At 38.8% G+C, this 24117-nt stretch overlaps 1 protein-coding gene across 2 annotated transcripts in view; it reads left to right on the top strand.

The window, feature by feature from the left end:
• Window positions 1-16602, top strand: part of TMEM242 (transmembrane protein 242) — a 43207-nt gene extending 26605 nt beyond the window's left edge. The window contains exons 4-5 of one of the 2 annotated variants that reach the window (XR_015796477.1): window positions 7808-7926; window positions 13218-16602. The gene's annotated coding sequence lies outside the window, so the exon portion shown is untranslated. Of the gene's footprint in view, window positions 1-7807; window positions 8143-13217 lie in introns of both variants that reach the window. The other variant, XR_015796478.1, reaches the window with a different exon arrangement.
• Window positions 16603-24117: the final 7515 nt, after the last annotated feature.

Here is a 24117-nt window from a genome sequence, read left to right as displayed (position 1 = left end):
CCAGTTATGCAGTAACTTTGGGTTTTGATCAATAGGAGGACATATGTCCTCTGCAAATTCTGATTTGGATGCTTCAAAAGCCCATTCCAGATGAATGTGCAAATGATGGGATTCTGTTAAAAAGATGTTAGTCCTCTTAATAATCAACCACAACAACGCTTATGTTTGAGGGGCAGATTAAGAAGAAAAGAGGTGAGGGGCTGCAAGATGGACAGACAAAAGGAAATATTTTTACACAACATGTAATTTGACTTGGGAATTCGCTACCAGGAGATGTGGTGCTGGCTGCTAGCTTGGCTGGCTTCGAAAATGGGATGGAGCAATTCACGGAAGTCATGGCAATCGATGGCTATCAGCCTTGATGGCAGTGGGACTGCCTCTGAAGGCCAGCTGCTGGGAGACTAGCGGGCTTCCTTGTGCAGATGGATGGCCACTGCTGGACTAGATGGGCCAGGGGTCTGATCCAGCAGGACACTGCTTTTGTTCTTATGTTATGTTCTTAGGTTCTTATGAAGAATGGAATGGAATGGAGTGGAATGGAATGGAATGGAATGTTATGGAAGTAAATAGCCTATTGTTGGCTTGAACACTCTAAATAAAGACAGTACATTAAAGTATGAAATGACCTGGGATTACTATCTCATTCTAAAATTATTACTCATTTCTTAAGGCCCTGATGATTCAAGCCTTGCTGAAGCCAGGTGACCTCCAACTGACACATTTGGCTTTCAATTTAGGATTATAACTTTTTTAATGCTTTAATCATCTTGCAGTAAGAAAGTATATGTTCTGTTATGATAATTACATAGGATGGCCCAAGAAGCTTAGGCAAAACTTAATGTCCTAATCAATCCCTTCAGGGAGACTAATTACCTAAATGGCACTTTCTCCAAATTATTTTAATATATAAACTGTATCAGTACAGACTATGAACTGCAAAGAATGACTTTTATGGAAACAATCTACATTTAAGTCTTTTGACAAGATGCTCAGTTGCTTCTGACTCTTCATTCACTGCTCCTTTGAGTTCTTGTATGCTCATGCTTGTGTGTCAGCCCTTCAAGGTAGGCCAGCTCAGGAAACCAACACTGCAAAAGCTACTGGAACTCTACATCAATGTTTCTCAACTTCCACAACTTTAAGATGTGTGGCCTTCAACTCCCAAAATTCTCCAACCGGCATGGGGAATTCTGGGAATTTAAGTCCACATAACTTAAAGTTGCTGAAGTTGAGAAACACTGCTCTGTATTATAATATTATAATGACAGACTCTTGAAAGCCTGTGGCAGAGTTTCCCCAGAATTGAGGCAGAGTTATTTTGAGTCTCTTTCTCACATTTCTCACATTTCTCACATCTCTCTTTTATTCTCTCTTAATGACTCTGCTAACACTTCTTGGATTCCTTCACCAAAGTTACCTCTGCAGTCCTCTACACCATGTCATTAGTAATAGATTTTTTTCCTTCTGTTGACCTCCAAGCATCAGGGTCTTCTCCAATGTCTCTTGCTTTCGCATTATGTGTCTAAAATATTTAAACCTCCATTTCATTATGAGTGCTTCCAGTGAGCAGTCTGGTTTTACTTTAACTGGCAGTGAGTGATTTGTCCTTCTTGCTGTCCAAGATATTTTTCACAGTTTTCTCAAGCACCACAATTCCAAATCATCTATTTTTCTTTGTTCAGCCTTTCTGATGAACCAGCTTTCACAGCCATATGGGAAAACTATGGCCTTGACAATACTTATCTTTACTGTCAATAAGATGTCTCTGCACCCTAATATTTTGTCTAGGCTTGTCATATTATTTCTCCTAAGTTGCCTGGGCTCAAAAATACAAAGATATGGTGACTGTAGCCATGAAATAAAGAGAATGTGCCATGAATGTGCCACTTGGGAGGAAGATTATGACAGACTGAGAGAAAATATTAAAATTCAGAGATATCACAATGACAAAAAAGATAAGTACAAGGCGATGGTTTTCCCAGTTTTTAATATATGGCTGTGAAAGCTGGACTTACTACTTCAGCCTTTCTGCTTATTTGCATTGGATTGCATTACTTTGTTGATGCAACCTTAGGGCTTTTTTTTTAAACAACAACAACAACTGAGCAGCAGACTGGCTTTTGCGCCCTATTCTTTCACCTTCAACAAGTGATTCCCTAAGAGATCCTCATTTCCAGCCATCAAAAATAGTATCATCAGCCTAATTGCAGTTGTTGGTGTCCCCCCCCCAGTTTTAGTTCCAATTTCCAATTCTTTTCGACCAGCATTTCTCATATGTTCTGCATATAGGTTAAATAAAGTGACCGTGTATAAACTTGGTGCTCTCCTTTCCCAATTTTAAAGCATTTAGTTGCTCCATTCTAACTGTTGCTTCCTAGCCTTATACAATTTCTTTAATAGGATGTTGGAGTGGCCCAGTACACCCATCTTTTTAAGGGCTATCCACAAGTCCTGTTATAACCAATAAGGCAAAGATAGGCATCCTTTTGGAACTCCCTTGCTTTTTCCCTTATCTGCTGGATGTTAGCAATGTGATCTCAGGTGCCACTGTCTCATCTGACGGTCCTCATTCCATGTGCTGTTGAAGTCTGGATTGTGAAATCTGAGTCACTCTCTTAGTGCAGTAAGAAATAAGTGCCATTGATCAGTAGTTTGAGCATTCTTTAGCAGCACCTGATGAGATTGGCAGTATTAAATCAGCAGGCTATGTCTTTTCTGCATAGCTTCACTGGTCACTCTCTCTGGGGAGGAAAACAATTGTGGACAGAGGAGGAAGGAGTTTCAACTGTGTGTGGGTACATATGAATATGTGCGCATAAGCATACTTCTTTATAGGAACACAGTTACATACACAGAGTCATAGAGTCAACGGTTCCTAGAATTGGCAGGGCCATTTAGCTCCCTGAATCCAACCCCTGCTCAGTGGAGGAATCCAAATTAAATCATCCCCAGCAGCTTGCCATCCAGCCTCTGCTTGACCCTAGTCAGTGAAGGGGAGTCTAACACTTCTCTGGGTAATTAATTTCACTGTCAACCTGCTCTTCCTGTTAAGACCTTTTTCCATACAAATCAAATCTCCAACTCATCTGCAAGTCATGCTTAGCCATGCCACCGGCTTGATGTGCATTATGCCGAGAGCAGGCTTCCAGATGTTTTCAGCTCTAACTTCCAGAATGCTTGGCCATTACCAGACTAGCTTATGGGAGTCACAGTCCAAGAGCTCCTAAGCGCACCGTGTTGCTTGTCCCTGATTTAGACATGGGAGAGTCTTGCCGGAGAGTTGGAGATGCAGATCCAAATCATTTACCAGTCAAGCTCTTTTAATGCTGTCTGACAGCTCTGCAAATAATCAGGAAGTGTCAGGTAGCACCTTCTCTAACAAATGTTATTAAAAGATGTAAGCATCTGATGAAGTGAGCTGCAAGCCACAAAAGCTCACGCCTTTGAATACAAATTGTTAGTCAGAAAAGGTGCTACCAGATTCCTCTTGACAGTCCTCCTACAATCCCTGCACGTAGTAGCGCTAGAATAACAGACAACTTAGACAACTTAGTATTTTTTTCTCCTACAAATGTATCTTACTTTTGTTGAAGCACTCCCTGTTTTGTTCATTAAAAATCCTGACAGACATAAAAATTCTTATTTAGCTTATGACATAAGTTTGCAGGAAAGGACCTTCCTCTGTTTGCAAATATTCCATTATTAGAGTTTGAATCTAGACAATATGATACATCAGTCAAGCCAAGAACAAATGTCCAGGTATTCAGAAAATGTGAAATCCCTAAAGGCATAACCAGAAGGACAGAGAGAATAATATTTTGCAGGGAAAAAAAAAAGGAAAAAAAAGGAAATGCATTTTATTCATTCTCCAGCAGAGGGTGGCCTAAGCATACTCTAAAACAACCAAATCACATTTATTTAGAGTTGCTTCTTCTGTAACCTCTGCTAGCTTTTAATAATTTGGAAAAGAGACACCAATATGTACTTTCCTAAATCAGAAGACATAATGAAGAATAAGTAATTTAAGTATTTAAATGTAAAAGTGCCCTCACAGAGGAATGTAAATTTTAATAAATTTGTTATTATGTAAACTTTAATAGGCTAGCATTCTGATCACTATATAATGAAGTACCTTAATCTACAAAGCAAAATTTACCTTAACAGATGTAAATTTTATCCGGATGACACATTTTCCTTTTTCTTTTAATAATGTTTTTGACCCTGGCTTTGGCATAAAAAAGATAGACTTTTAAAAAACCTTTTAAGCCCTAAAAAGAAAATCTCCACATTAATTCATGTGCACTATACCTAATAAGATTTTTTAATTACTGTTCCACTATATTTTTAGTATACAATTATCTGATTGCTGTATTTTCTCATATGCATGGAAAACATGTATTTATAATCTGCATATGACACAATTAGAGCATATTTACTGAGAATCTAGTCCAATAGCCTTGGATTGCAAATTCTCATGAATGGAATTCTTTTTGTGGGCAACTCCCACTGGCTAAAGGGATTTTTTTACCCTCTGAAGTTTCCTGTATCCCTTAAAAATCTCCACGGAACAGTGTGAGAGGTGACAGTTAAGTTGTTACTGAGTGCAAGGGAACGTTGGTAAGTTTTCTTTCAGCTGTGTCAGAATGGATAAATAACTTAGGATCCAAGCCACTGTATTAATGAGATTTATTCCCTAGCAAGCATGCAGTGTATCCTCTCTTAGACAGGGACTAGTAAAAAACAAAAGTAGAACTAGGGGTACCCAATCTGGACTGCAAAGATGCTGATTAACCACTAGATGGCAACAAAGAATTTGATTTTTAAAATAACTCTTTTCTGCAGCTAGTGGTCATTCATATTTTCACAGCCAAGATCTGATATTCCAAATGGACATGCATATTTTTTTTATTTATAAAGTTACTATACTATGTGGTAAAACAGAATACAACCCAAAAATCCTCTGCTAGTAAACATGTTTGTATATTGTAATATGACTGCATAGGTGTGCATATAAGAAAGGCTGCTTTAGGTTCTAAAGAACCAGGCAACGAAGTGGATTTAATAAACAGCAGAGGGAAAGAGTACATTGGTTGGTCATTCTGATATTTCTTTTAATTTTTGAGAGGCATCAATACCATTTAAATTGGGGAAGAACATCTAGAAAGGTAATTTGTATCAAATATTGTCATAATCAATTCCTGAACTGAAAATTCAGATGAATATTTTGCAAAACCTGCCCATTTTCTAATGAATCACTAGAAGAGCTAATAAATGTGCATTATGCATTCTTCTAACATGCAGTCTTGTAATGTTATTTAGTGCCAGATCGTTTGATTCACACGATATGCTAAATTTTCCACCCAGCCATCCTTATTCTGAAAGTCTTTTTTAACTTTGTGCCTGGCCAGAATAGAGATTCTAGCCACGAAAACAGTTATGAACCTGCCTAAACATCTCATGATGCAACTAGAATAGAACACACATGTATTTAAAACTGTAAGAATCCTTAACTGGTGAGCAATTGATAGCACTGAAGGTGTTGCAGTGAAAAAGAATCTGGCAAATAGGGTTGTTATAGAAATCTGGCTTGAAACTTGAAAAAAATAAAAAGGGTGCTACCTGTGACTTTTGCACCACACTGTCACTAAGTAAATCATCTAAAAATTGAATCTTTCCAGCTTTTAAGTGCACTGTCTATAAAGGTTGGTGTTTCCTTTTCTTGAAGGTTAAAGCAAAGCTGAAGCTTTGACTTTACAGTATATTTTCTTGACTCCTATTATTCATTTAGTCAGTGCATTTACATCCTGCCTCTTCTCTGAGATTTCAAAGCAGTCTCCTGTCATTTTCCCTTCTTTTGAGGTAGGATGGGCTGAGAATCAGAGGAACTGTTCCTAAATTAGCCAGGGAGCTTCGTGGTTGAGTGAGACTTGTACCTAGATCTCCCTCTACAAGACCAACAGATTAATCACTACTCTACATTGGCTCTCTTGTCGGTTTCATTACACTCTAGGAGATAGGAAGGAACGCAGCTCTTAATTTCTATTCTGTCCAAGGCATGTTATAATGAAAAACACAAAGATGCTTCAGGCTGGGGAAAGTAGCACATATTTAAAAGATGTCTGAAAACATTTCATAGCAAGCTATTTTTGAACATCATGTAGCAGTTTATTCATGCTGTTGTTTTCTTTGTTTTACAATCCTGCCTGTACCAAGAATACAGAAGCTGTGTAGTCAGAGATGATCCAAGATTTTTTTTTTCCTGAGACCAGCAGCACCTTCCTGGTCCAGAATGACTCATACCTAAAGCCAAACAGAAAATCTACACAAGCATCTCTTCCCATCCATGACTGGACTGAGAATAACATAGTATCAAGACAAAAATCAAATTATTGCCCTTTTGTTACACTCAGATGTGTTGCTATTTCACTTTACTAATGCCCTGCGCATATTTTTAAAAAGTAGTAATGGTAGGTAGGCCAGATTTTCAGTTCATAGTAAGCTAGAATTGTTGAGAAAACTGGCTCATTGCAATTGAGGAAATGTGTCGTTGCATTCTGCTTAATTGTTCCTTTTAGGTTCCTCCTACCAGTAGAAGCAACTAAATAAACTGCAATGTATTTAGCCAGGCCTACCATATTAGGGTTGCAGAAATTCAGATGCTCACCAGATGGCAACAAAGAGACCCAAAAACTCTAATTCTCTGCTGCCATCTGGTGGTCATCTAGAACCTTGCAGGCCAAATATGGCTTGCTTTATATTTGAACTGGAATTCCTGGCTTGCTCCTAACAAGACAAAGTGATAAGTGAAAAATAAACTTTGGCTTATGATTCTGGCTTCTTAGCTCAAAAGCTAAATAAGAAATGACATCAGCTTCCTGGTCTACAGAGCTTTTCCCAACCAGCAAGCGAAGCAAAGAAGATGCAAATGAAAAGCATGGTCACTCCTAGTAAACCAGAATTCTCAGCAATTCTGGCTTACAACCAAATCAGACCATTGTGTTTTTGCTGTTACTGATGGTACAGACTGTATTTTAGAAAAGTTTTAAAAGCAAAATAGAGGTTAGATCCATTATCGATACTCTAAATTAAAACAATAAATGAATCACCCAACTGTAGTTAATGGGCAATTAACATAATTCTGGACTGGTGTAGCTGAAAGATAATGAAAAAGCTGATTGCAAATGAACCAGAAGTAATGTGGGAGGTTGTAATAGTCCTGTAACTCTGAGCGAGAATCCTATTTCCCCTTTAATTCTGGATGCTTTGCTTGGTGAGGAGCTTTACTCTGCCATGAAATTCACCCATCAGAAAAGGGGATACATATCTCAGAGAAAGGTTACAGTTGCTTAGAAAGTTTGTGTTCCCTGCCTATTGTAGATTAGGGCTGTTTAAAAAATGAGCAGGGTAAGAAAGGGAAAACGAGAATTGACTAAGGAACATTTTATAGAAAATAAGTAATCCCAACACATATTATATACAGCAGGACTTTGGGGCAGCATGTCTAGATTTGGGTTCTTGCTCAACATGCATAAAGTTAATATAGAGTCACACTATTAGTCCATCTAGCTGTAGTTCCCTAATTTTAGGCCTTCTAAAAGTGTTGGATTTTATTCACGTCAGCTGGCAATTCTCAGAGTTGACATCCAGTGCAACTAATGGTTATTTATTTATTAAACAAACTTATGTAGCTGCCCTGTACGGAGGGAATTCTGGGCAGTTAACAAAATAAAAACACAATGCACTAAAAAGACTATTTAAAACAATAAACAATCGAGCTCTCACTGTTTTGTTTTGTTTTTAACTTTAGAGAAGGCTCTAATACTGGAAAAGATGGAAGGAAAGAGAAGAAGAGGATGATCAGCAGCAAGGTGGATGGATTCTGTTACAATGGCAGTGGGTGCACTGTTGAAAGACCTGAAAAAACAGGTTAGGGACATCTTGTCATGGAGAAAATCTATCCATGTGATCACTAGGAGTTGAAAACGACTTGATGGCATATAATCAATCAATCAATCAATCAATCAATCAATCAATCAATCAATCATGGTGAGGTTGCCATAGGCCCATTTCATTTATTCTCAGGAACCTTGGAAGAGTACATATTAGAACATAGCCGTGCAGCAACCTGCAAGGAACATGACGGTAGGCAGTTCTTCATTTCTTTTTTAATCCTATACATCTAAAGGTCTCCAGTGGTTAAGAGAGGAGGTGCAAAAAGTCCCTTCTATTTGGCATCCTGAATTCAGACCAACATCTTTAGTCAAATCTAATAGATCCTGAGGTTGAAACTTTTTCTATAATTTTATCCATGCCTGCCCTTTATCTCCAGTGGATTTTGCTTGCTTGTTCCTTCATTTTAAAAAAGCCAAGTATGATATCATAATATTGGCAAGTTTGAGAAAATTTAATTTGCCTGAGAAACATCTGTCCTCCCCTTCTCAAAAAAGAGGGGAAGTTCTGCAAAGCACTAGGAATTGAGATTTATTGTTGTTGTTTAGTCGTTAAGTCGTGTCCGACTCTTCGTGACCCCATGAACCATATTTCGCCAGGCCTTCCTGTCCTTCACTGCCTCCCTGAGTTTGGTCAGTTTCATGCTCATTGCTTCAGTGATGCTATCTAACCATCTCATCCTCTGCCGTCCTCTTCTCCTTTTGCCTTCAATCTTTCCCAGCATCAGGGTCTTCTCCAAAGAGATCTCTCTTCGCATTAGGTGGCCAAAATATCTGAGCTTGAGCTTCATTATCGATCCTTCCAATGAGCAATCAGGGTTGATTTCCTTTAAGATTGACTGGTTTGACCTCCTAGCAGTCCAGGGAACTCTTAAGAGTCTTCTCCAGCACCACAGTTCAAAGGCATCAATTCTTCGGCGCTCGGCCTTTTTTATGGTCCAGCTCTCACAGCCATACATTACTACTGGAAAAACCATAGCTTTGACTATGCGGATCTTTGTCGGCAAGGTGACGTCTCTGCTTTTTAATATGCTATCTAGGCTTGCCATAGCTTTCCTCCCAAGGAGCAAGCGTCTTTTAATTTCATGGCTGCAGTCTCCGTCTGCGGTGATCTTGGAGCCCAAATAAATGAAGTCTGTTACTGCTTCCATTTCTACCCCTTCTATTTGCCAGGAATTGATGGGTCCAGATGCCATGATCTTAGTTTTTTTAATGTTGAGTTTCAAGCCAGCTTTTGCACTCTCCTCTTTCACCCTCATCAAGAGGCTCTTTAGTTCTTCTTCACTTTCTGCCATTAGGGTGGTATCGTCCGCATATCTGAGGTTGTTGATGATTCTCCCTGCAATCTTAATTCCGGCTTGTGATTCTTCCAGCCTGGCATTTCTCATGATGTACTCTGCATATAGGTTAAATAAGCAGGGTGACAGTATACAGCCTTGTCGTACACCTTTCCCTATTTTGAACCAATTGGTTGTTCCATGACCGGTTCTAACTGTTGCTTCTTGGCCCGCATACAGATTTCTCAGGAGACAGGTAAGGTGGTCTGGTATTCCCATCTCTTTAAGAATTTGCCACAGTTTGTTGTGATCCACACAATCAAAGGCTTTTGCATAGTCAATGAAGCAGAAGTAGATATTTTTCTGGAACTCTCGTGCTTTCTCCATGATCCAGCGAATGTTGGCGATTTGATCTCTAGTTCCTCTGCCTCTTCGAAACCCAGCTTGTACATCCGGTAGTTCTCGGTTCATATATTGCTGAAGCCTAGCTTGTAGGATTTTGAGCATAACCTTGCTAGCATGTGAAATGAGTGCAATTGTGCGATAGTTTGAGCATTCTTTGGCATTGCCCTTCTTTGGAATTGGAACGTAAACTGACCTTTTCCAATCCCGTGGCCACTGTTGCGTTTTCCAAACTTGCTGGCATATTGAGTGCAGCACTTTAACACCATCATCTTTTAGTATTTTAAATAACTCAGCTGGAATCCTGTCATCTCCACTAGCTTTGTTGTTAGCAATGCTTCCTAAGGCCCACTTGACTTCACTCTCTAGGATGTCTGGCTCAAGGTCAGTGATCACACCAGCGTGGACATCAGGGACATTAAGATCTTTCTTGTATAGTTCTTCTGTGTATTCTTGCCACCTCTTCTTAATCTCTTCTGCTTCTGTTAGGTCCCTGCCTTTTTTGTCCTTTATCATGCCCATCTTTGCACTAAACGTTCCTTTCATATCTCCAATTTTCTTGAAGAGATCTCTAGTCTTCCCCATTCTATTGTTTTCCTCAATTTCTTTGCATTGTTCATTTAAGAAGGCCTTCTTATCTCTCCTGGCTATTCTCTGGAAATCTGCATTCAGTTGCTTATATCTTTCCCTTTCACCCTTGCTTTTCGCATTCCTTCTTTCCACAGCTATTTGTAAAGCCTCATCAGACAGCCATTTTGCTTTCTTGCATTTCTTTTTCTTTGGGATGGTTTTAGTTGCTGCCTCCTGTACAATGTTACGGACCTCCGTCCATAGTTCTTCAGGCACTCTGTCTACCAAATCTAATCCTCTAAATCTATTCATCACCTTCACTGTGTACTCACAAGGAATATGATCTAAGTCATACCTGAGTGGTCTAGTGGTTTTCCCTACATTCTTCAATTTAAGCCTAAATTTTGCAGTAAGAAGCTCATGATCTGAGCCACAGTCAGCTCCTGGTCTTGTTTTTGCTGTCTGTATAGAGCTTCTCCATCTTTGGCTGCAAAGTATATAATCAATCTGGTTTCGGTATTGACCATCTGGTGATGTCCATGTGTAGAGTCGTCTCTTGTGTTGTTGGAAAAGAGTGTTTGCTATGACTAGCTTGTTCTCTTGACAGAACTCTATTAGCCTTTGCCCTGCTTCATTTTGTACTCCAAGGCCAAATTTGCCTGTTATTTCGATTACTCCTTGACTTCCTACTTTAGCATTCCAATCCCCTATGATGAAAAGGACATCTTTTTGGTGCTAGTTCTAGAAGGTGTTGTAGGTCTTCATAGAAGCGGTCAACTTCAGCTTCTTCAGCATCAGTGGTTGGGGCATAGACTTGGATGACTGTGATATTGAATGGTTTGCCTTGGATACGCACTGAGATCATTCTGTCGTTTTTGAGGTTGTACCCCATTACTGCCTTTCCCACTCTCTTATTCACTATGAGTGCAACTCCATTTCTTCTAAGGGTTTCTTGCCCACAGTAGTAGATATAATGGTCACCCGAATTAAATTCACCCATTCCCGTCCATTTCAGTTCGCTGATTCCCAAGATGTCGACGTTCAATCTTGTCATCTCATGTTTGACCACATCCAGCTTGCCTTGGTTCATAGATCTTACATTCCAGGTACCTATACAATATTGTTCTTTACAGCATCGGACCTTCTTTTCGCTTCCAGATACATCCACAGCTGAACGTCCTTTCGGCTTTGGCCCAGCCGCTTCACTCTTTCTGGAGCTACTTGGAAATGCCCTCCGCTCTTCCCCAGTAGCATATTGGACACCTTCCGACCTGAGGGGCTCATCTTCCGGCATCATATCTTTTAGCCTGAGATTTATTAGTAGCCCCAAATCATTTGCTTTTCCCAGAAGAGATATTTCACTCTACATACAAGTTACCGTTGGGGGCAGTAATTATATTTTCCCAGTGTGATCTACCACCTTGTGGTGTGGTAAGGGTAAACAGTGTACATCAGTTGTACCTGATCTCTTTCAAGGAAGACATGAGAGAGAGACAGAGAGAGACAGAGAGAGAGAAGCATTTCAGGATTTGTATATAAGCATCTCATACTTTTAATAAATATCAAATGTATCACATAACACTGCAGTGATTTAAGGTATTCTAAGTGATCTGCTGAAGCACAAAATTAATCTAATCACTTTGAAATACTCAAAATGAAATAAAACGGGAAGGAAAAAATGGTTAAAGCATAGAAAGCTTTGATAGAAAGGAGAGAAAATGAGATGTGGGCACATTAAATCTGCTAAATGCTCATTAGCTCTTCAAATTCCGTCTATAGAATAATGGCTCTAGTTAATACAATGGTTATGTATCTCACCCCTGTCAACATCTTGTTCCTCCCCACTTGATCTGGTAGTCACTTTTGAGAAACTTTACCACTCTGGCAGATAAAATCATGTTCTGAATGTTCTTGCATTTAGATTTTTTTGTTCAAAAATAATGATTGTGGAAAAATATCTCATTCTTCCTGTGGGCTGGGAGAGTATCCATTTTCTACTCACTTCATGTACAATGGCATTTTTCTCCCTATGGATTTTGGCTCTTTCTTCACTCTGTATAAATCCTGTGGAACATCTAGATAAATCAGAAATGTTATATTTATGGTGACATCACAGGGCATGAGGACCATATTTTCTCATCCCAGCCAATTAAGGATCATGTAGAGAATGTGATTGTGTTTTTCTCTACGCATTACATAGTGAATAAGACTTGGTTACATTGTGAAGTTCCAGGGATTCACATGAACTGTGAAGATCCATGATGTACAACTTGAGACCTTAAGGCCACATGTGCCCCCTGAAAACTTCACAAATGCATTACTGTACCAAATTGTAAATTTCGATCAATCAGTCAATTAGACTTATATGCAGTCTTTCATACAGAAAGACATGGCACTTCCCTTTCCTATTTTTCCCAACAACAAAACTCTGTGAGGGAGGTGAGCTGAGAGAGAGCTCGACTAATTAGCCCAAAGTCATCTAATGATATTCCATGATTGAAGGGGGACTAGAAATTAAGTCCATTGAAAAGAATCTATATTAACTTTCTTTAATTTAAATTAAATGTAAGCATTTAATATTTTCCCAGTGCTTAAACTAATTTTTGCACCATAAATTCCCTGAGCCTGGCAAAGTAGCACATCTGCGATAGAGAATCTGTCCTGTGTGGAACCATGAGAGTGTTCCTGCCCTGTCTCGGCCAAGCTATCCTGTCCTGCTTTTACACATACCCCTGATGCCCTTGTGTATAACATGGGAATAGAGGGGTGCAAATAGCTTGAACGTTGTGTCATTAATGCTCATACATTAGTCCTTCCATGAAATAAATGGTAGATTTTAATATTTTGCCATTTTTTTCAACTGTGGGTACAGTCAGTCAGAGGAGGCAATGTGAAAACATTCTTGAAAATCAAAATAGTCTTTTTGGAAGTAAAATTTTAAGTTTTTAGGGGTGGGGCAGTTTTGTTTTTCAAAGATAACTGGCTGAAAATTTGATGTTGTATTTTCATTCTTTTTCAGCTGTTAAAACAAACAAATAACATCCGGTGGTTTTGGTCATGTTCTTGGGCCAGAAGGTCTCTAGGAAAAAAACAAAGGGAAAGAAAAAAAAACTTTTGGGCCACCTCATCTTTAAAAGGTCAGAGTTTCCCACAGCCTGAACATTCGTAGCATTTTGCGCCTACCAGGCAATGAATGGTCCTTTGGAAGGAGAAGGAATATTCAGCCCATTTCGAAATGAAACTTGTTCCCACCTGAATACCTTGCCAATCAATGCCTCTGAACATATTGGAAGAGAGATTGTGCTTGTTCAGATGAAGAACTTTCTGCATGCCTTTGTAGCTCTATACTTTGACTTGGCCTGGAAAAAGCCACATTTTTACACCCTTTTTAATAAGAAGCAAAAGAATTTGGATATTATCTGTTTGCATTAAGCGCTGCTGGTGAACAATCGTTCAAATTTTGGAAGTCAGGGCTTTCATAATAAGGCCTGATTTTCTTAGCAATCAAATGCAGGCCCATTCATGCACATCTACACACGTCTTTCTGAATAGAACTCAAAACAGCTGCAACCTTCTAGGAATTAATTGGATTCCAGATCATTTGCATTTTACATAGTTTACCAATAAAAGACAGAGAGAGTAGCTTTATTAATGTGCAAACTAAAATCCTTCATAAATAAAATAAGGAGCATTTTGCCGAGCTGTAATCCAAATTTTAATAAAGAGACTTCTTCCTTTCCCTCCTCCTGCGCTCCTGATAATGCTGTCGGGTCCTTGCCAAGGTGGGAATTGATATGCACGACTGAAATGCAGGCAGCTGTTGAAGACGCCTCGTGACTGCCTTGGGCTCTTCTAGGACTTCATCTGGTTAGGCATTATGATTTGGTAATGGCCATTTTTAGACAACACCAAAGGCAATTCTAAGATTTGCTGTCACAATAGACGTACTAAAAATAAAGTCAGTGTAACTAGATTAAGAAACTGGCAGAATAACAAGGCAGAAAGAAGAGAAGGAAAACAGAAACATGGGACAACAGCTAAATGCATTCTGTAGTGGCAGAGAAGGGATAAGGGAGCTGATGGTTTTATGTGCTGGTTGGAATTATTTTGTCTGCTGGGTTTTTCAGAAGCGGTTTACCACTGCCTCCTTCCTAGGTCTGAGAGAGACTGGCTCAAGGTCACCCAGCTGGCTTTGTGCCTCAGGTGGGACTAGAACTCACCATCTCCCGGTTTCTAGCCTGATGCCTTAACCCCTACACCAAACTGGCTGTCACGTGGTTGTGTATATGTGTGTTAAAAAAACAAAACAACCACCGAAACAGAATGCCTAGATGGAGCCCGTTTTCAAGATGCCTTTCTAGGATTTCCTCTTGATCATGGACTTTGGAAAAGCAATTAGCTCTGAAGCAAGTAGTTCAACTAAGTCACCTATTTATGTTGGCTGTGAGCAGCACAGATTGACACAGGAGGAGTTAGTTGATTGGGCAGGGAATTAGTTTATCTCCAAATGAAATTGTGTCTATTTGGGGCTAAATCTAACCTCCTCAGGATTAATTGGTTAGGTCAATTAATTCAGCTTTGGAGTTTGCACAGCCTGTTCTCCCCATCTGACCCAGTTAAAAGTGTTGCATGAACAATTTGACTGGCATGTTATGACTTTTTACTAAGAAGAAAATCAAGCTGACTTCAACGAGGCTTACCACCAAAGAAATGCATGTAGGAACGCAAACCCTAGAAAATAAGTTGTCACATTTTGCAATTATATTGAAACCATTTAATATTTGCAGTATAGATTACAGGTTCTATAAATCTAAATTTAGTTCTAAATCATTGACTAGAATTTTTAAAAAGGTAAGATGGCCTACAGGCAGAATTGTTACAGACAAAATACCTCAATACAATAGAAAAGATTATATACCAGAACTCATCACCATAATTGTAATTTTTTGAGGTTCATTAACATTTCCTGAACATTTGCAAAAGCACCTTTGAAATTCTGCCAAGTAAAGCCAGTTTAATATGTATAATGGTTTGGAAAGATTTTGAACAATTTTGTTCTTTTAAAGCCCTTATATATACAGTATATATGAATACATCAGTATGACTATGACATGCTAGATTCTGAACAGAAAGAGAAGTTCCCATACCCAAAGCAGTTTTGGTTGTTCTTGCAAGGAATGTAGGCTGATACCGTCTTTCTCGGATTTTAAGAGTGAGTCCATTTCTGTTTGTACTAGGTACAGTTTTCAGAGCAGTGATTGAAAGAATGATGGCTATAAAGAGGGAAACAAGAGTAGGAAGCAAAATCAGGTCAACCTGCTGAGATATACAAAGCACAGACTCCATGAAGAAGTAAAGATAATTGCTAGCATGCTGTTTACAACCAACAGCAAAAGCTATAGGATTTGGGAAAATTGGGAGACAGGTAGACTCAAAGCTCAAGACTTATAGATTTCATTTGGGGACTACCATTTCCTACTTTTTTTTCAGTGTGCCATCAGATCTGTTCCTGATTTGATTTATTTATTAATATCAACTGAAGTACTATTCTAATATCCAGCCATTCCCCAGTAACATTATCAATTGTTTTTAAGGAAGTTCATTCTACTGATTTTAGGTGATATTTAAACATGTCATTGTTAAAAAACTTATTTTGTAAAACAGATGAAACTAGACAGTGAGGCATTGGTATAAGACATATTTAGTTTTTTGGTCCCATGTCATAGGAAGTCTATAATGATTTATTCTTGTGAATCCATTTTTCCTTCTTTTGATGAGATTTATATAACTGAAACATGAAAGATTGGTAAGATCTGGTGGAGAGTACAAGCTACTGCCTGTTTCTTTGCTAGATGGGGATGCTAAAATCTTGACAACAATTGGCAAAGAGTTGATGTACTACTATATTATCTTCAATAGTTCATTCTGTGCACTCTGGTGTTCTAGAAAGGCTACAAGTTTCAGATAATAATAGATTATTCATTGATTCTTTAGAAACACAATCAGAAAAACGTGACTCAGCAGTGGTGGGTTTGTTGGATGGAAAAATCCTTTGATATGGTGCAAATTAAAATTTTGGAACATGTTTTTTTGAAACATGAATTTCCTTGTGTTTTCATTAATTGGATTAAATTGTGGTATTGTATATTTTGTCAGCTAGGGGTATTACAAATGGAATTCTTTCTTCACCTTTCAAGATGTTCCATGGAACTCATTAGGGATGTTCCTTACCTCCTCTTATATTTAATTTAGGGTTGGAATTACTGGCCTGTTTCATTAGACAATTGGATATTTTCAGTATAAAGGTGACTAGAGTTGAACACAAACTGTTACTGTATGCAGATGTTATTTTCTTATGAAAATAAAGACTAAATTTTCATGATTTCCAACTAAATAAGCAACTTGTGTTTTGACTTCTAATTCATAAAAATCACGATGACCACAACAAGCAAGTTACAACTTGATCTCTTTGATATCTTGGTAAAGATTGAAATTTACCTGTTCTTCCAGCATTAGAGGCTGTGAGACACTTTTGGAAAATGTGGGTCATTTAAAATTTGATCCTTGTTCATTTGTAAAATGAACACTGTGGGTTAATCCTAACATGAAAATAATCAGTAAATCCTTTTTCTGGAGCTCTTGAACCAAAAATTGTATTAATACTCTAGACCAGTTTTTTAATCAGTTTTTCAGGACTTTTGACATATTATGAGAATTTGGGTTGCTTAAAACCTCTGAATAGTAATATATTCAGGTAAACTTTTCATAGTTTGGACCTGATGCCTTAGCAGCTTCTGAAACTGGAAGCACTGGAAAATGTTTTGCAAGTTCTACAGTTTATTTTTCAGGTAGCTGAAGAGTATAATCAAGGTGATACTGGTAATTTATAAGAACTTTGGAAGAAAATAATTGGAATATACTATTTTAAGAAGTCAAAGGTCTTATGTTGTAAAGGAAGTTAAATATTTTTCTTACAATATTATGACAAATACATCAAAATATTCTTTTTCAAATGTATTGGTCACCTCAGTAGATATCAAGAAGGTTTGGGTGTCAACTTTTGAATGCTTGAAATGTAATATATTTGAGGGGATTCTGACATAGTATATGATATGGACCTTTCAACAGTTGTCCCGTTTTGGTTTAATATTTTTGTTAATAAGTTTGGGGTTCAGAAAAAACTGTTGAAAGGCATTAATATGATATTGAATTATATACTGACAATTTAGACTTTATGATTTTTTAAAATTGTTTAGCCTTTATTAATAGAATGCAAAAAAAAACAAACAGAAAGAAAAATAAACAATGCACAAAGCTATAAAGAAAAGAAAAAGAACAAATTAAAACTTAAAAAAAAAATCAAAAGCATACAGGATATGTACTAGTGGATGCATATACATATAAAAGTTCTACATAAGCATTTCAATAAATGGTAGCCATATTTGTTGTAATCATCCACAACTATTCTACATCAATAAGTGCTCTCTTGTAACTTGCTATTAATTCCAATTCTGAATACTACTGAGTAATTGGGGTCATCTGTTTATCTTTTCGACACTGAAGAATAATTCTTTGAGCCATCCGTAGGGTTTAGTTATCAATGTACTTAAAATCCTGAGCTGAAGACAAGTGTTCATTTTCTGCCTTTTGAATTAGCTTTTTATCGGCATGCTGGAAAGGCTAATATTCCATATGTTCAAGGTTTGATTTGTGGTTGTACACGAATTGCTCTTATTTATGCATCTATATATCTTTACTTTTTCTCTCTTTTCATCTTTTTTGTTTCCATTTTTTCATATATCTTCTTTTTATAGATTATTGTAATATTTTTCTTCTATATTTTTTTGAACATTATAGCAATATAAAACAGGCACCGTCTTTCCCACATTATTCAATGTTTGTTACATGACTGGGAATGCAAATACATATATGCATATATATGGGTGTGAATGTTTGTCAGAATGAAGTAAATTTGGCAGGACTAGCAGGAGGATTAGCCAATTAACAATGTTACACCTCTGTTCAGAAGCTCCACTGGGTTCAATGAGGCCTACTCTTTTCAAACTAGAGCTAATGTTATTATCAAGAATGAGGAATTTCATTGAGCTACCTGAAACCAAAAACAAGAGAGCCAGCCACTCCATGCCATAACCTAACTAGACTTTATTTATTTATTAAAGAATATGCAGTCACAGACCAAAAAAGGAAGACAACAGCGTTAAAATAAAAAATGTCCAGGATTAAAAAAAGCCTCTTCATGGCAGGATCTAAGCATACCTACATAATCTCCAGAACTAGTGGTTTTTGACCACGATTGCTATGGCACAGAATTTAGCTACCTAAAGTTCCATCTTCCCAGGGTATAAACAGGGCATTTCAAGAGTATGTGTGTGACCATCTCAATTTCAGTGTCTGAACATACACAGAAGCATTCTGGATAGGGGATATTGCTGAATCTCCTGGTCAATACCATTGAGGACAAAGTGTTTAAGTGTGCCGGTGTGAGTGCCCTCTTATGTGGGATGCAAGTATGTAATAAAAGTATTTGGGGATAGTGAATGTAGATAGATGAACTCCTTGTAGGAGAGGTGTGAGGTGTCAAATCTACCCCTTCACACATCAAGGTCAAAGATTCTCTGCTAGTCTCATTCCAAGCTTTGTCTAAGCCCAGTGTAGATAGATATTGGGGAAGGAGCCCACAGTGGACCAGACTGAAGTTATCTGCTTCTTTCATGGGGCATAGATCATCATTCCCATAGATTGGTTTGAGCTAGTATTTGAAGGGCTGGAACCTCAGATGAATTCCAGCTGAGATGCAGCCAAGCTCTAGCTGGGGAACAACATTTGTGACAGAACAAGGAACTCAAAGCAGAGAGTTCAGAAATTTGGTCTGAACTCCTAGCACAAGAATACTTGTATACACACAGCCCTGTGTACCATACAGCAAAATACTTAGTACTTTGGCTTTGAAATGTTTAATTGCTGCAGGCATATACAGTAGTAGTTTCCCTTATAGCTTGTGTATCTGGTTATTATGCTAAAAGCCTTTTGTGCATGGGGCATCAGATTTGAGGATTGAAGTTTTCAGGAGACAGAAGTCTGACAATAGACTTCTGGTATTTAAAGGCCTTTATTTGCTCAGTTTGGATGTTGTTGATTGTCCAGATATGAGGGAAGAAGTTAATACATGGCTTTGGAATAATATATATACTGTAGCCACCTTGGTTTTGGGGTGGTTTATTTCCAGCATTTTGGTTGGGCAATAGAGGGAGTCACTTTCTGGAAAGGGTGAAGAGCTTGCATGGCTGATTTGCATGGCTAATTGCCCATAATTTGGCTACCTGCTGTATTGATTTTGTGTTGCCTCCCTCCTGCTAGTAGCCATCTCCTTTTACTGGGCTCTTTCTCTTTGCTTTTGGAAGATGATATCCTGACTTAGGATGGCCCAGAAATTGGGGTGTGCAAAATTTTTTCACATTCATGGGTCAAACAATGTAGCAAGCATCTATACTCCATTCTTAAATACTCCTGAAGCCCTATTGTTAAAAACGTATATGAGAGATGCCAGAGAGATCTAGTCTGCTCTAGACAGTTTCCAGGATATTGCTACCTGCCCCTTGAGGTGGCCACTTCTAAGGGTAGATATGAGGCTGAAAGACTTGCCACGTCTAGAAGGCCAGGGCTTTCTAGATACATAGCTTTCCTAGCTCTTCAGTTCTTATAACCATGCAGGGAGGCCTTCTCTCCTTTCCTAGTGGGTGCATCGGCCTTGCAAGGAATTTTGGTAAAATACAAGTTGTTCATGTAGAGAGCTACCCTTTTATTAAGCTCAGCAGCAACTAGTTAAAATGGCTTCCTCCAGTGGACACCATAGTAAGCTCTCTCTCATTGCTGCCCAGCTTTAGTTATGAAAATAGGGAAGGGATAATGGAAGTAGTAGCAGCCCCCCAGCTCACATTCTCTCAAGCCAACTTGGTTCTAGTAGCTGCTGTGCTGAGGCCTTCTTGTCATTATCATCCCTGAACAGCAACATCAAGAAGAGGAAGGTGATAGGGTCAACCCTGGCATCTTTGGAGATCTTTCTCCATCTGTCCAAACCAAAGACCCAGCAACTGGGAATGGATACAACCTATTAGTTTTACATGAAAACATTACTGGTTCAGGCAAACATTTCCAATACTGACATAAACTATGGATCCCTTCGCCTATTCCATGTGGGGGCAATTGCTCCCATTACTATCCCAGAAGAAATGGGTGATTGCATTTCTACTACCTCTGAAGAAATGTGGTACTTGACAGAAAAACTTGCTCACTCATAGTGTGACACTAACAATGCCACATAAGGACACCACATTTTTATTTGTTTTCTTATTATGGCATAATATACCAGGTTCTAGAATGAAATGCTTTCTCAGTACCTGAGTATATTGAGTTAGGGGAGAACATGGAAAATTACAGGGCTGGCATTCAAAAGTTGACACTTGCCACATATAGTGGCCTGCCTGGTCCCCTTCTGGTTTTTGGTACTCAGCAAAGAGGAAAAACCTGATGCACATTAAGCCACAGCTGGGCAGTCATAACTGATTGATCGTTCAGCTCCAAGAGTCAAATATGAGCAGTTGGATTTATGAAACATCTTCTCCTACATCTAGTTAAGCAACCAGCATCCAACATCATTCTTTAACAAAGCCATTTAGCATTGTAAAGGTGCTTCAGGACATTTCCAAGGTTCCCAGACTTCCTTCACTAAGCCATCCGTCTTTGCTCTTTTAATTTCTGAAATGCAGTGATAATTTCTTGCCCACTTCCCAAACTCTCCTCCACTCCATCCTTAGCCTGTCAGTAAAGCTATTAGGCTAATGTATTAGGCCTGGCAAGGACTTCCATTTCTGTTTTGAATTGGATTTCTGCAAAAGTCACGATTCTGTTAGAAGGGTAAGTTTTAATTTTTGAAGAGTCTGTGTGATTGTTAATATTCTTAAGGCGAGCTGAAATAATGTTCCCATATCAACCACACTAGTGAGCTTTTATACTTTTATAAGAAATAAACCAAGTGGCATTGAAACATGAGACTGGAAGAAAAACTTGATTTTTTTGAGATGCTAAGCAAGACTTTCTGATTTCTCTGAATCTCTCTTGGCCATAGTCAGTAGGAAAAATATGTTGATTTTCTACTCTTAGATCATTACTGTGCAAGTAGCCAGAGCCTTTTCAGCTTATGCTAGTCTTTTCCTTACCACCACCAATCCTCTGGGATGGGCTGATTTTCCCTATATAAATGAATCATCAACATTTCAGCAGCTCCAAAGAAGAAACTAAAGAATCGTTTAATATAGAGACTGAAGAAGAAAATGAGAAAAAAATGTAGGGAAAAAGTGAAGTTAGAATCCTCCAATTTGTTCACTGAGAACTTTATTTAGCAGAATCAAGCCCCTTAAAAGTATCTATGAGTTCCAAGTAAGTAAAGTTTATTAAGGAAATTATACATTCTGACAGAAAGGTTGCATCTCCGAGCTTTTGGTCCTCCCAGTGGGAATGAAGAAGAAAAGAAGATGATATTCTCTTCATATGAAAATATGCTGAAGAGGAGAGCAAACATCTGCCTGTAATAGTATGTGGGGAAGACCTTGGGGGACTGGGCAAAGAGACACTGCCAAGGGAACAATCAGATAAGAGACAGCATAGCCTGCAGCTGGATAGTGGGCAGGGCAAGAGGCTCAGAAGAGACCCTCCCTAGTTTCTTGGTCTGTAAAAGAGATGAGTGGGGGAGAGAATTGTACTTTCAAGCTTGCAAGATTCTGTCACTGTAGCTTTGCAACAAAGTAGAATTAGCTCATCTGGCTGTGATTCCTATCTGGTTTACCTCATGAGGACGACATTTCCAAGTAGAGAGGAGAACAGTGAGAAAGACAGGAACAATGAGGGAATCCCTTGCTTGGAATCTCTACCCCTAATGCCCATAAGAGTAAACAGGACAAAAGAAGCAACTAGCAACTTGCTTCTTGCTTGGCTGTTTTGTCTTCCTAGTTCAGTCGAACTTTGGCAGGGGGGGACTGATGGTCGCATTAACAAAAAGTGGGTGGGGCCAGAGAAAGTCAGGAAAAATAGACACGTTAATCGATTTAAAAAACAATGGGCAACTAGTTAAACAACAACAACGTTTAGGGCAGATTTAGCAGGCACAGTTAGTTCCCGCTGGTTCTCTTCTCAATGGGCCACTCTGTTCAAAGCAAGATGTCAAATGGAATCTCAGGCAAACTGAAGACATCAACATTCATAGGAACAGGCAGCCAGCATATTTTGGCTTCTTGGGGACAAGCTGCTGAGTCATGCTGACAACGAGCAATTTTTCACAGAACTAATCTAACGACAGGATTCAGATAGTACCCTAGGCCACAAACCATGGTTTACAATATTTCTACTGACACATTCCACTAAAAACCAAACCAAACACATCATATAGTTTCCCATTATGTGTCCCTGTGAATGTGTTAAACTAGGCACCTCAGGCTTAACCAGATATGTTGATTTTTAAACCCCCTCATATGTAACACAAGCCTCCATTTCCATTCCACTTAGCAAGACTGGGGAAGTGTTGACGTTGCTTTTTTTGGCATTAGCTTGGTCCCCACCTAACCTTGGCTTAAAATTGGTTTCAGCCATGGCAGTGAGATGTCTCTATGCATGCCCATCTGTTTCCTTTGTTTTGCAATGCACGCATCCAGGATGCCTGGGATGCTTTAGACCTTACCTAATTTTTTCATCAGTGACTAAGCACCTCTCCGTCATTACCAGAGCCATTAATTTAAGTATCAGCCTTGTTGGAATAGCCTGTTCTTCTCCAGTGCCAAGGATGTCCAGGCAGCCATTGATTTAGGAGACAATATCACTGGCTTCCAAGTTTATGAGGCAATAAACAGCTCCCGCATATTGATGACTGCGAAGATGTTTGCTCAGCACATTTGCAGAAGCCGTTTATTACCGAGGGCTGTACTTTAAAAGCAAATGAAATCACAACTATTCTCCCTTTGGTTTCATGGGGTGGGATGGAGGAGGGAAGAAAATAAAACCTGTTGTTTTGAATTCATTCTTCCGCTTATCTTCCTCCTGCAAGTAATTAATATGATTGACGTTATCCCTCTGGTTTCCTGCCAGCAGAAGGATTGAAGAGAACGCTTGGCTTTCTTGTGCTATTTGGGAAGAAAACCCTTTCGCCGGAGAAATGGAACAGGTCTTGGAGCTCACTAACTCTGGACCAACAAGAAGCTACAGGCTTTGGCTCTGGAGCCAAGAGACAAACATTTCAAATACAATTTTTAAAAAAACAAGATGTGGTTGAGGATAGAATCATCTGACTGCTGCGACTATTTTTCCTACCACTCCCTTTTCCAGCAGATGAAATAATAGCAACAACAGCATGTTTTCTAATTTTTATTTTTGCTTCCCCCTGGCTACTCTGCGAGGCAATGTTTTGCTGAGCAGAGGTTTATCAGTGCTATGATGCCCCATTGAATAGCTTTCCAGCCAGAGGGATGAGGACTGGTAAACTGCACGTGAGCTGACTGAAGTCAGTCAAAACATTGGGGGGAATTCTGGTTTGGTTTGCATATATACATAGCTAGGAAGAGGGGAGGCTGGACTAGAAAAAGATGGGATGGGGGAGATTAATTTCACAGCAGTATGCCAACCGTGCAGTTATAGCATGCCAGCCAGGAAAACAACACTTGAAAAATGCTTTATATTATCAAAGAACTGAAGAAAACCACCAAATTGATTTATAGTCCAAGTAATCTTCTTCTTTCCTATGTTCCTTATTTCCATAATGGTGAGAGATCTGGACTTGCTTTTTCTCTGAGATAGTCACTCTGATCCAGCGAAAGTAACCTATTTCCAAAAAGAAGCCGCTGGGCCTGAGTTGC

The sequence above is a fragment of the Python bivittatus genome, unplaced genomic scaffold (assembly GCF_059951505.1).
Source record: "Python bivittatus isolate LINGU-HERP-01145 unplaced genomic scaffold, Pbiv_v1 ctg000020_np1212, whole genome shotgun sequence".
NCBI lineage: Eukaryota > Metazoa > Chordata > Lepidosauria > Squamata > Pythonidae > Python > Python bivittatus.
This window is presented reverse-complemented; position numbering and strand designations above follow the sequence as displayed.